Source organism: Narcine bancroftii, chromosome 6 (assembly GCF_036971445.1).
Source record: "Narcine bancroftii isolate sNarBan1 chromosome 6, sNarBan1.hap1, whole genome shotgun sequence".
Lineage (NCBI taxonomy): Eukaryota > Metazoa > Chordata > Chondrichthyes > Torpediniformes > Narcinidae > Narcine > Narcine bancroftii.
In genome coordinates, this window is record NC_091474.1 from 215,517,473 (window position 1) to 215,532,082 (window position 14,610).

Below are 14,610 nucleotides of genomic sequence, written 5' to 3' on the forward strand. Positions count from 1 at the left end.
TTGTCTGGATTCCAGAGGCCAGAAGGGCATTTGAAGCCACAAAAGATGCCCTTGCAAAGGCTACCCTGCTCGTCCACCCATGCACCGACCTGCATATGGCGCTCTCAATCGATGCCTCTGCCACAGCCGTCGGCGTCGTCCTGGAGCAGCAGGTGAATGGACAGTGGAAACCACTGGCATTCTTTAGCTGACTTCTTCACCCACCAGAGTGCAAGTATAACGCTTTCGATCGTGAGTTGCTGGGCATTTACCTGGCGGTGCGTCATTTCCACTAATTCTTGGAGGGGAGGCCTTTCACCATTTTTACTGACCACAAACCCCTCACTCGGACCACCAACAGCATCACCTCTCCTTTGTGTCGGAGTTCACGCAGCTGGACCTGACCTCGGCACAAGGCGGGGAAAGATAACGTGGTTGCCGACGCACTCTAACAACCGGCCATTTGCGCGCTGACACCCGGCCTTGACTTCAACTAGCTCGTCCGGGACCAGAAGTCCGATGAGGAGACATGGGGCTTCAGGACTGCCATTATGTCCCTGCGGTTCCAGGACCTCCCGACTCCTCATGGTGAGGGCACCATCCTGTGCAATTTCTCCATGTGCACCCCACATCCAGTGGTTCCCAAGCAGTGGCGCAGGCAAGTCTTCCACCATATTCATGACCTTTCCCACCCTTTCATCAGGTCCATAGTCCATATGGTGGCAGAACGTTTCATATGGCATGGGCTTCGGAAACCGTTTGCAGACTGGGCCAGAACCTGCACCCATTGCCAGCTTTCCAAGGTACACAGGCACACCAGAGCGCCCTTACAAGATATTGAACATGTCTGGGAACGGTTCAGCCACATACATCGTCGGACCCGTACCCATTTCCTGAGGTAACCGTTACCTTTTCACAGTGGTAGACCGCACCACTTGTTGGTCCAAGGCGATCCCAATGCCAGATGCCTCCTGCTCCCGAGTGCTTTTGAACAGTTGGGTTGCCTGGTTCGGCGTACCGAACCACCTCACCAGTGATCGGGGCACCCAGTTCACCTCTGCGGTCTGAGCACAGCTCGCCAACAGGCTGGGGATTGAGCTACATCACACCGCCTATCACCCACAGGCCAATGGGCGAGTTGCGCGATTGCACCGCCACCTTAAGTTGGCACTGATGGCCTGCCTTACTGGCCCCGACTGGGTGGACAAGCAGCCTTGGGTGCTCCTGGGCATCCACTCGACACCCAAAGAAGACCTACAGGTGTCATCAGCCAAATTGGTCTGAGGTTCCCCGCTAGCCCTACCCGGTGAGTTTGTCAGCGCACCTCACAACCCCTAGCAGTCATCTCACGATGTACTTCCCTGCCTCTGGGCCCAGTTGGACTCCTTCACACCCCCACCACTGCCCAGACATAGCACACGAGCCTTTTACGTACCCAGCGAGCTGTATTCCGCAGAGTATGTTTTTATCAGGTGGGCCTCATCCACAGCACCTATACAAAGACCATACGAAGGGCCGTGCAAAGTTATCCAGCATTCAGGATCAACTTTCACACTGGACATCAGTGCTAAAAGGAAACTGTTTACGGTGGACAGGTTAAAGTCAGCTCACCTTGACTCCACTCAGCCAGTAATTATGGGCGAGGCCACCCAGCAAAAAATGACATTGGTCCCGGTTCTGGGGCGGGGGGGGTGGGCTGTGTGGTGGTACGCCATTAGGCAGGCAAACTGGCCCCGCTTGTCATGTATGTGGCAGGCCAGCTGGCCAAAATATCACCTTTGGGAGTTTCCTCCTGACCTCGGCACTGGGCTCAGAAGCCCGCACTTGGCGACCCACATGACATCAGGGCCCCCCAGTGCGGTTCTCAGTCAGGTCCAGGCTGGGAGTATAAGACCAGCCAGGCAGCTTGTAATAAATCAGTTTTGCTCGCTGAACTCAACTCGTCTGGTTCTGTGATCATTCAGTTATCAGTGCAGTCGCCACTACCCTAAATTTAAAGATGGGACTTTACCAGCCATTAAAGTAGCAGGATGATTTTGAGACATTGCATTGTTTGAGACTCATCCACCACTCAAGGTCTAGTTTCTGGATTTCAGCAGAGCTTGATTTTAAATAAAAGCCCTCAGCTGCTGAATCAGATAAGATTGACAAAAGATACTGAACCCCTGCCAACATCTGTCCTGTTTACTAATTTACTTGAAATGGGTGAATACTTCCAGTGCTAGGATGTTTTTCTTTCATATTGTGCAATGTGAATGTGTCTAGTTTTCTATGTATCCTTGAGCTGCCTCTGTGGAGTTGTCTTTAAAGGATGATGATGCTGGAATCTTGGAATTGTGGGTGCAGGATTTCTGCTTCCATTCTTTTTATATCTATAGTTAAATCCCTGTTATCTGGAACTCAAACAACCAACATCCTTAAGCAACCGGAAAAAACATTGTGCAAAATAAATGTTAAAACATATGTACGTTTAAAATTGGAACTCCTCGCAGTTAGTTCTCCATTCATACAATATGCAGTCTCAAGCAACTGGAAAACTTCCTATCCGGCATCTACCATAGGCACCATATAACAGAAGTTTTACTGTATTATTGATTTAACTTTTTAGAGACCCTTTTATTTTCATCAACCTACTACAATGAAGTACCCACTTAAGCCAAATTGGCACTCTGGCTTTCTTGTTCCAAGATCAGATGAAAAGGACAAAGACAGGTTGGCAGGAGGAATGTGACAGAAAGAATAACCTTTGCTATCATGTTAGATGTTGTTATGGGGGATATTAGAATGGTTATGGATAAATATGTCTTTAAAAGAGATAGATTGTGGGGGTTTAGTGTAGGTCTCTTCACAGAGTAACACTTCACAAAAGACATCTCATTTAAAATGCAAGAGCTTTGCTGAAGCTAAACATTGAGGCTCGGTTGAATTTGCAGAGACAATGGAAAAGGAGGTGCAAATGGAACAGATAAGATCAAGTACTGATAAGCTCAAGTACTGATAAGATCTTTCAAAGATCGAGTGTAGAGCCTTGGGAGAGGTCATTTGGTTTTTATAAGTAGGGAGAGGAAAAAACAAACAGGATTCTTCTCTCAGAGAGAGAGAGAAGCCGGTTCTACAGTAGCAGTTGAGATTGCAAAATGGAAAGCTGGCAAGCTTGTTGAAAGACCCCATTTTGGAGACGGGTTGTGATTTCTGAGTTCAGCCTGTTCTGTCATAGTCACGCTCCTGTCAAAGTACAAAAAGTACAACCAAGCCACACAGTACAATTCAAACAGACTATTCGAATAATGCTAACAGGAATGAGCACTTTCTAGTGTTGGGTAGACACGGTCACCTCACTAAGACTGTTTGGTCTCATTCAAAGAACACAGTCACAGGGTACAATATTTAAGGCATTTTTCTGCAACTTATGTTTTACATTTTGCATATCCTCTTCCTAAAGATAGGGAAATGATTTGTTGTCAGTCATTTATTCTCATGTACAAGTCATAATTAAGAGATGTCCTTCTGGTATACAAAGCCTGGTATAGAAGCCTGGAAAGGTTGCTCTCAGTACACATCAATATCCATTCTCTGCCTGCTTGATTTCTGGTTTCTAATTAACACGTACAAATAATTAGTTTTACTCTAATCATAAATTATTGAAGTTAACAGTGGTGGCCAAAACTTTTGGGCAGAAACAATGTCAACCAGGAACTGATTGGTGCCATCAATGTTCCTGGACACTTATTGCAGCCTTTGACAATTTATACCGCATCTAACAGGAAGTAACTCTATCAGTTGCATTTGTGGGCAGGAGAGCAATTTATCCTGTGAACACAACCTCCTACATTTCTACAGTTCAAAACCCGTGTAGTCCTTACAAGAGGAAATGGCTGGCTAGAGCGTTTCTCCTGAAATAAGGGAAACAAAAGGAACTCTGTGGAGACCTGGAAGAAGAGTTTATCTTCTGGAAAACCCATGATGGGGCAAGTTTCTTCAGCAAGACACTGAAATGACTGATAGGAGGAAATCAGTTTGTGTTTGTCTAACAAGTAACAAATCTCTCTCTCTGACAAGAACCTTCCTGAGTGGTAACCATTTAACTTTAAGCACCAGACCCTGGTGAAGATTCATCTGTGCACAGTATAAGAACTGCCTGATATCAGTGAACTTGGAAAAGTGAGAAGTAAATGATTGGACTGTGACACAAAGAAACTTTCCTGAACATGTACCTATTACATACACGTGTGCTTAGAATTAGAAGGGGATTAAGTTAGGTTAAGTTAATAGTAATAAGTTGAAGTTTGATCTTGTTATTATGTTTAAAGAAAATTGAAAGCAACTTTTGTTTAAGTAACCATTGTCTCGGTGAATTTCTATTGCTGGTGGATTTTGAAGTCCTCTGGGCTCATAACAATGGGAAAATTTTTAAATCATGAATAGAGCAAATTTGTTCATTTATTTAAAAAGTAGAAGAGAGATTGAACAAGCAAGGTGAGGCCCAATTATACCAACAGTACCTGTATAATCAATGGTGAGGAAGAGGTATCAAGAGAGTGTCAGGCAGAGTGAAAGTGACCAACTTAGTAGCAACTGTGAGATTGAAGTGCTCCTATTGAGGTCAATGTGTAGACTTCATTGAGCATCAGGAGAGCAAGTAGTTATCAACTAAGGTTTTTTTTTAATGGAAACAAAGTGAGTGCAGATGCTAGAATCTAGAGAAAAAATATACTGCTGGAAAAACTCAGCGGATAAGGCAACATCCATGGAAGGAAATGGACAATCGACGCTTTGGGTCAATGTGTGGAGTATGGAGGGTCATGTGATGTCTCTGGGTGGAACCTAGTCAGAAATCACCTGTCTTGCCAATCATGGGCTAGATCTGCCCACCTGCAAGGCTGGTGCATGATTGGCCCTTGTAGATGACGTGGAATTGGTCCTCCAGGTGCCAATCAATGGTTAGATTTTTCACAATAGCATAACCTGCACAGTGTAGACCTGTATTGTCAACAGAAGTTGACCAGTCAATAAACCAAGTTGTAGTTTCATCAATGGGACTGTCTATTAAATCGTGTTGTGCCAGAAGTCAAATGATAATTACGCTGCAAACAGTCATAATCTAGTTCTTTAAATTAATTAGGAGGGGGTGTTTAAAAAAAAACTATCAAGTTAACAGCAATACAATCATAGAAGGTGCAGTGAACTAAGATTCACTGGTAGTGAGATGTGCTGATGGCCGGCTCTGCCCCCATCTGCTCACATATGACCCTGGTTTCCCACCTAAACCAAGAACCGTTCCGAATACTACTGTGAGACCCTACCCATATTACAAGCTAATAAAAGCATTTGTTCTCCCTCATGAGAGCTTTTATTCACGCTACAATTTTATTAGCTTATTCACTAATTGATGGAAGTACTACTCAAGCTGGTACGCTGCTGATAGACCCTCTATCCCCTGACACAACTGAGGTGTTCACGTACTGGCTATACTACTTCCAGGCCTACCTGAACTCGACCAGAGACGTCTTCCACACCGATGAACTCAGGAGGTACACACTCGTTTTGAGGGTAGGAACGAAAGGGTATGCAGTCATCATGGACAATTCTTATATGACGCTGCTATCGAAGCGTTGAAGACTCCATACCTAAAGTCGCAAAATGAGGTCCTAGCGAGGTACTGACTCGCTCTACATTGCCAATGGCCAGGACAAACCATCAATGACTATCTGCTGGATCTTTGGACACTTGCCAAGAAGTGCAGATACGAAGCAGTTATTGGCCACATTCGTGAGGAAGAACTGATCCGAGACACTCTAGTCACAGGGGCCCGCTCAAGGTACATGAAGCAACAACTACTCAAGTTGGGTAAGAAGGACTTGGCTAGCCACATTGAACTGGCCAAATCATGTTCCTTTGTTACAAGCTAATAAAAGCATCTGTTCTCCCTCCAGTCGTGAGAGCTTTTATTTGCGCTACAATCTCTTTGTTTTTCCCTTTGTTTCTGTTCTCTTTTTATCCCCTCTTACTGTTTATTCTTGAAGAAAAGTTCCAAAGCAGTTAATCTTCTGGAAGCAATAAATGCCTACTATTTTAAAGGGAAAAGAAACAGTAGAACAAGGGAAAGCTCATAATCAGGCAATGATGTTTTCCTTTTAACATGCTGAATCAATGTATGAAAGTTTCAAAAGCGAGAAAAAAATGGGCACTTGATAAATCAATTTGTTTTATAATGCCTATAAAATTTTGTGCACTGAGTTGATGCTGGTCTATTCCTGATTTAAATTTTGGGCATTTGTGATCTTTAAACAAAGCATTTAATTTTTATTTCAATATTGATCACAATAAATTAGCACTTTCTAGCTTAATTTGCTGCTCATCCAAATAATTTAGCTGGGTTAGTTTATGCAACTCCTGGAGAAAAGTTTAATTTCAGTCTTTAAAACATATGCTGCACAGACAGGGTGGGAGCTGCCAAACATTATTAACAACTTTGATTACTAAGCAAGGTCAGGGTTGATATGCCAGTTTCCTTCCCTATGGCTCACATTATCTCTCCAGCTCTTATTCTTTATCCCCCCCCCCCCCCCACTTCTTGTGGGCCTCCCCTTTCCACTCTCTAGTTCTGTTTTTCCATTTATTTGATGCATCGTTTTTTTTTTCAAATTAGTTTTTCTCCCTCGGCTGTATTACTAGTATAATTTTTTCCTCCTGCTCTGTGTCATTTTGGAACAGTTCAGGTAAGCCAGACATGGATGGGACCAGTCCCTTATCTGATGTTCCTTTTTAACTTATTTACCCAGCCAGCCCTTTTGTGACCTCTTGCTCAATTCCTACCTTTTTTTTCACTAGTTGCACAACTCACTGTCCAATTTAAATTTCTACCCTTAATATTGACCATACTTCGGATACAAGTAACACATTTGGTAGACTGAGGCAGATCCATCAGCCTTATATATTTGCTGTCCCATCTCTTATCCCCTGTCTGTTTCACAAATTAAAATCTTTTATCCAGGCCTCTCTGGCCAATTGAGCAAATTAAATTTAGCCTCAGGCAAACAGTATAACCTTATTTTGTACAATCACTGTAGACACGTAACCTTAAACCTTATTTCTCCACTGACCTATATGCTTTATTTCTCTTAGTTCTTTTATGGATCTCGGCAGGGAACCAGACCAACCTCGGATGAGGAACCACAGTGTTCCCGGGAGTGGGCTATGGAATTCGGGCTCAAGGGTCTCGGAGGTGCACTTTCTGAAGTCCCGGTCTCATTGTTGCCACTTATTCCATTCGTGTCAATAGTTTCTGTGAGATCCTTGCCGACTATGCCAATGTGCAAGTCAGCCCACGCTGAAATGAAATTAGACAACAAAATAGAATACACACAGAGCAAAATATCACTTTAAAGCATGCAGATCTTTATTTTAGTAATAGTCAATTCGTATATGGGATGTGAGTAAGGCTAATCAGGAAAGGTCGATTTCTGACACCAAAATGAAGCCTTTAGCAGTCACTCCAACGATACAGAGATTTCGTTCTATATTTATACATTTCAAATGGCAAAGGGATAGAAGTGACCCCCACCTTTGCACTACATCATTTTATCATTAAAAAGAAACATGTTCTCAGCTCTTTTGGTGTTTATCTTATACGAAAAAATAGTATGTGTTTTTGTCCAGTAAATAATCAACATTACCTTGAAGGATACAATTTTAATGATGTTTAAGCAAGCCATTTCTTATCTGTCTTAGCTAGGTCTACAAATTGTTTTCTGCAGAGTTTGCAAAATGAGTTCAGCCATTTTATGACACACTATATGATTTTAGCCATTTTATAATTATAAGCTGCATTCTAATTCTAACAGCAAAAGCTTTAAGCATTGAGGTATAAAATATACTTCCTCATAGGTACAGAATATAAAAGTTGAGATGTTTCATTGCAACTTTAAAAAATACTTGTTGGACAGCAGTTGGAGTATTATATGCAGTTCTGGTCACCACTCTATAGGAAGAATGAAATTGCACTGGAGAGAATGCAGAGGAGATTCACAAGGCTCTCCAGCAGCTTTTCTTCATGAGGAGTTTGAAAAGATTTGGTATGTCATGGAAGATTCTCAAAAATTTCTACACATGTACCATGGAAAGCATTCTGACCGGTTGCATCACTGTCTGATATCGAGGTGCCAATGCACAGGACAAGGAAAAAACTCCAGAGTTGTTAACTTGGCCAGCGACATCACAAGGACCAATCTTTACTTCTTTACTTCATCCATGACATCTACAAGAAGCGGTGTCATAAGAAAGCAGCTTCTGTACTCAAGGACCCCCACCACCTAAGCCATGCCCTCTTCACATGGCTACCATCAGAAAAAAAGGTATAGGAGCTTGAAGATGAGCATCCAGTGGCACAAGAACAGTTTCTTCCCCTTTGCCATCAGATTTCTAAAAGGACAATGAACCACAAACACTATCTCATTTTCTCCTATTTTCTCGCACTATTTATTTTTAAAATATAATTTATAGCAATATTTGTAATGCTGCCACAAAACAACAAATTTTATGACATATTTATGACAATAAATTCTGATTCTGATGTTGATTGGATTGGAAGACTCTGTTTTGGGAAGAGATTGGGTAGACTGGGTTTCCAGTTAAAGTGATTGAAGTGTGACTTGATGGAAATGTATCAAATTAAAAGAGACATAGAAAGACAGTCAGAATCATTTTCCTATGGTAGGAGTATTAAAATAGGGCATAGGTTTAAGGTGAGAGGAAAGAGTTTGAGGGTTTCTGTGGCAGAAGTTTTTGTTTAAAATGCAGCATATATTTGATATCTGGAACTGAACTGTCGGAGGAACCAGCAGAGTCCAGATACAATCACTGCATTGAAGAGGGGTATAGAAAGTTATACATTGTGGTTGTAGACACTCTGCCATAGGCAAACCTTCTATCTACTCTACTTTATCTATAAATTAGTGCACAGCTCCAAGAGATCCTTGGATTTATGCACCAATTTCCTTTGAGGAACTAGGAGAAACATATTGTACTGTAGTTGGAAAGTGAATAAGGAAAACAAAGACAGAGATATCCTAAAATTATAATAAGTAGTGATTATAAAGAAAGAGGTTATGAATAGAATGGAAAACAAATGTCAGGAATGTCAAACAATGGTACGGTATTGTCTAACTTGGTGGGAATGGAGAGAGAGAGAGTGAGAGAGAGAGAGAGAGAGAGTATGAATAGAAACAGACCCTTCAGTGCACCGTCCATAGCAACAATCAAGCATCTATTTTTATACAAATCCAACCCTAACCCATTTTATTCTTCTTGCTAACCCATTATCCACCCACATTATACCAGTCACCACCAGACTAGAGGCAATTTACAGTTCCCAATTAACTTGAGATATGAGAAGATACCAGAAAATCCAGAAGAAACTCGTGCTATTATTGGAAGAACAGGCAGATTCCACACAGACAGCACTGAAGGCTAGGATTTGTCCCTGATCTCCAACAGCCAGTAAAGGACACGTGCAGAGTATATGGATGAGCAGATCATGGTGCAAGTTAGTACAGCAGAGTTCTGAATGACTTCAAATTTATTTAGCGCAGAATATGGCATTGTAACAGTGATTACAAAGGTGTAGATCAAGTTCATGAAGACGTGAACTAAGAGAAAGGAAAGTCAGGGATATTAGAGGCATGAACATTGGCAATCTAAGACCTGTCTCAGATGGTTTGAGTGAATGAAGTACGAAGTATTAACCCATGCACAATGTACAATGCATTGATCACTGCCTTCATATTCCAAGAGGAGAATTTTACTTGCCTAGTTTCTCATATTTTGGCAAATGATTGGTTTAAGCAGTTTGGATCAAAAAGATCCCTTGATGAATACAAGAAGTGTAGGAGTACAGGTAATAGGGAAATCAGAAGGGCAAAATGAGGACATGAGGTGGAGCTGGCAGGGAGGGTAAAAGAAAATCTCAAAAGTTTCTCTGGATATATTCAGAGTCAGGGGACAGCTTGGGAGAAAACTAACCCCATTAAAGACCTTGGTGTGGAACTACTGGAGATGGCTGAGATTACTGTAGAGGGGATCATGGAACCCAAGTAACTGAAGAAAGTGAGTGTCCATTATCTAGACCAAATTAGAACAACCAGAGAGGAGATCTTGGCAGCTATGGAGTATATTAGGAGTGGACAAATCCCCAGGACTTGATAAAGTGCATCCTCATACCTTGTGAGAAGTTGGAGAAAGAGTTGTGGAGACCTTTACTGAGATAGTTAAGTCATCTTTGGCCTCTGATGGAAATGCTGGAAGATGAAAGGGTGAATAATGTGATGATATTTAAAGGAAAACCAAGGATAAGTCAGGGAACTAAAGGCAAAAAAGCTTGATACAAGTAGTTAAAAAGTTTCAGGAGGAGATCCTGAGGGACAGGATCTACCAACATTTTGATAGAGATTGACTGGAGGATAGATAGGTGTGTGTGGAAGATCATGTCACACAAATCTGATAGAGCACAAAAGTTGAGACTGTTGCGTATGTACTCACACAATTAAGACTCGGAATGACTTCAGATTTGAGCCACCCATTAAGGATGAAGTGAAGATTTGACTTAATGTTGCTTCTTTTCAGGTTTCCTTGTGATCATCTAGGCTGTAATGGGCAGTTGTTGAAGTTGTCCTTGCTTGATGGCTGCTGCCTCAGCTCTCCATTTAATAATTTTTTTCTCGTTGTTCTGTCGTGAGTAGCGGCATGCGTGATATGGCTGTTGAGTGTTCCTGGTTTATGTTTTATATCATAGTTATATGCCGCTATTAGCATGGCCCATCTTTGAATTCTGGCCACAGCTAATACTGCTATACCTTTGTGTGGCCCCAGGATTAAACTAAGAGGCTTGTTGTCTGTAATCAGGGTGAATTTTTTTTCTGTAAAGATATTGATGGAATTTTTTTACACCAAAAATTATTGCCAATCCCTTTCATGGTTGGTGCATGGAGTATATGTAGGGTTCGTTTCATTCCTCATTACCATTGTTGTGTATGTATTCCACAATTAAGACTCATAGATGTGATGCTTTCTCAGCCTTTACTTCTATTAGACTAACATGGCTCCTGACACACAGGGTTTTATATAATCAGGTACACAATCCTTTATCCGGAACCCTTGGGGGACAGTGTGTTCCAAATTTTGGATTTTCCGGATTTCAGAACAAAAGCCCCAGATTTCAGCCCACCCAAATTATGCTGCCATATCCACCCCCTTCCAGTTGCACTGGAATCTCTCTCCCCCTGGCCAACCGGAGTCGTGCTGCCGTCTCTTCCCCCCATGCCCACCCGAGTCACGCTGCCGTTTCTATTTCCTCCCCCCCGCCCACCTGAGTCACGCTGCCATCGCTCTCTCTCCCATCCACCAAAGTCGCGCTGCTGTCTCTATCCCCCCTTGTCCACCCAAGTCGCACTGCCATCTCTCCCCCCACCCCCACCCAACCTAGTTGCTCTGCTGTCTCTCTCTCTCTCTCTCTCTCTCTCTCTCCCTCCACTATACCAGCACCAGGAAAAAAAATACCGGGTTTTGGAGCTTTCTGGATTTTAGATGTCCAGATAAAGTATCGTGTACCTGTATATTGGAATGGTGACATCATGATGTAGGTGCCATGATGTCCAGCAGAGGGCGGACTTATACCCAATGCTGACCTCATAATTTAGCCTGTAAAAGATGTTGGTTAAATCATACCTAAGAGTGCTGTTCTTGTTGCCCAGTTTAAGAAAAGACATCGATAAACTGTAAAAATACAGAGGAGATTCACCTGGATGTTACTGGAACTGGAGGGGTTGAGATATTTGGAAAGGTAGGATAGGTTGAAGGAGGCTCAAGGGTAATCTTATAAATTTATTAAATCTTGAGGAGCATGTACAAAGTAAATATTCATAATCTTTAAGAGGGGCATACAAGATAACTTTTCAGATACAAACCATCAGAGGAAACTGTCGAAGCTGCCACAATAACTACATTCAAGAGAGATTTGGACAGATTTATGGATAGGAAGAGTTTAGTAGGATATGAGCCAAATGTGGGCAAATTGGGATTAGCCCAGAATGCTACCTTAGTCAGTGTGGACAAGTTGGCCCAAAAGGCCTGTTCTATACTGTATGAATCTATGAGATGTTTTCTAACTCTTCAAGGTTTTCTTACAGGCTTGTGAATTTTCTATCCTGACTGAATAATTCCTTCAGTACAGCTTTCTGAATAATCACCTCTATCCATTGTTCTGTTGATGTTTCTGATGTCCTAAACATCCATTTACCTTGTTAAAATGTAGGTAAAGTACTATACCAGCTGATCTCCCATTGCTCTCAAATACAAAACAATTTCACCTCTATCTTACAACTATACCTGTGAAATGCCATTGATTGTCCTTTACCATTTTATTTTCCATTTCTTGACCAATATTCAGACTCCATTCTTTATTAGAAAGCATACTTTATATAATTTCCCTAATTTCTACGTACTTAATTTTGTTATGCAAAAATTCACCACCATAGTTTCCAACACATCAATGAGTAAACTGTAAAAGTTATCCTGGATCAGTGGAAAGTTTTGCCTCTGAGTCTGAATTTCCTCAACAAAGGCTTGAGCACATCATTGATTACCTTTCCATGTGGTACTGAATATGCACTGCACCTTTGAAGATGCTGTCTGTTGAATGAACTAAAAAGCTAAGATCAGGTCAATGTAAAAGGTTCCACAATAGTAGAGGTTTCCTCTATTGAGTAATCACCATTGTGAGAACAGAATTGACAAGAAATTCATTCCTCGACCTTTGGACTAAACAGACGATAGTGTATAGAAGCATCAGGGCATTCCTTACACTTTAGAAAAATTTAGGAGTTAAAGCACTGTATACCATAAATACCCATGTAATAATTGAATTTTTGGACCAATTTTTTGGGTCAAATTTTGGGGAGGGAGGTTCGACTTTCACAGGGTTACACCTGAGCATAGTTAGTACCTGTGTCATTCAAGGCATCGGGAGCTCAAATGGCTGGGATCAGGTGGTAAGCCCATGACCGTGGCAATGGGAGCTCAGATAGGCAGGCAGCCAGGGCCTAGGAGAGAGTCTGTGGCCAGGGCATCAGGAGCTTGGATGGGTGGGCGGCCAGGGCCAAGTAGAGAGTCTGTGGCTGCGGCATTGGGAGTTCTGGTGAGCATGGTGGAATCCATGGTCGGAGCTCAGAGGGTGGGTGACTGGTGTGAGGATCTGCAGTTAGGGTGTCAGGAGCTTGGATGGGCTGAGGTGAAGATTTGGGGTTGGGGTGTCGGGAGCTTAGGTGAGTGGATGGCTGAGGTGAAGATACACGATCGGGGTGTCAGGCGGGCAGCCAGGGTGAGGATCTGCAGCTGGGGTGAGGATCCGGATAGGGACCATCTGGTTGGGCAGGCAGCCGAGGTGAGAGTTCATGGTGGGCCATCAGGAATTCAGATGAACTGGTAGTTGGGGTCAAAAAGGGAGCATCAACTTTTACATGCAAATTTTGGGCCAAAAAAGAGGGGTCGACTATTACATAGGATCAACTATTACACAAGTATATATGGTAGAGCATTAGTGCCACAAGTGGGAATGAATTTCAAAGCAGGCTGTTCATTTATTTCATTGATGTTCACTAGTCTTTACTATACACAGGTTAGTTACTCTAATTCCTGAAATTTTAAGTGATAACATTTCAAGAATCCGTCACAGGATTTAATATTCTTGCACAAATCAAGTGTCAAATAAATGTGAGTCCTATTGTACTGTGAAGCACTCTGAAGTGAAAGGCATTACATGTGCAACTTTTTCTCCTCCCTCCTAGTTCAAAGACATCTATTAGTCTTATTTTCCCAATAGTTTTCCATTTTACCTCATCTTCAATTTGAAAATTATCCAATTTCCATATTTTTAAACAATTCTGTTATGCATCAAGTAGTAAGTTGCCTCTTTACACCCTTTAGACTATTGACAAATATTCTGTTTGGATATCTTAATTTAAATTCTGAGGTTTTTTTTAATAGCTATCCCCACTTTCCTTTTTCCTTCCATCTTCCCCTGAAGATTTTATTTCTAGGAATTATCAGCTGGTTAAGATGACTTTATATATACTTGAGGTTAGAAAAGTGAGAGAAGATGCAACTGAAATAAAAGATCCTGAGGGATTTTCATATTTAAGAGCTTTTTAATCCTTTGAGGGAGATCCTTGAAGTAGCAGGTTTTTTAAAAATAAAGGGTTGCCAAATTAAGACAGAAATACATGCATTTTGTATCTGATTTTCCATGTACATCAATGGTGAAGGGGTTGGAAATATAGAACAGAGATTTGAGATGCATAATTAGCGTAGTGTTTAGCATAATGCTAAACCAGTAACCCAGGTTCAAATCTGCATGCTGTCTGTAAGTTTGTATGTTTTCCCCATGTTTGCATGGTTTGCTCTCTCCCTTCAAAATGTATGGGGGTTGTTGGTTAATTGGGGTATATGGGCGGCACAGGCTCATGGGACAGGAGTGTCTGTTACTGTGCTGAATGTCTAAATTTATTTATTTTGGAATGAGATACTAGTCAAGCAGATTGCTTGGCCATAGAGGATTTTGAACTTTTTAAAAATATTTTA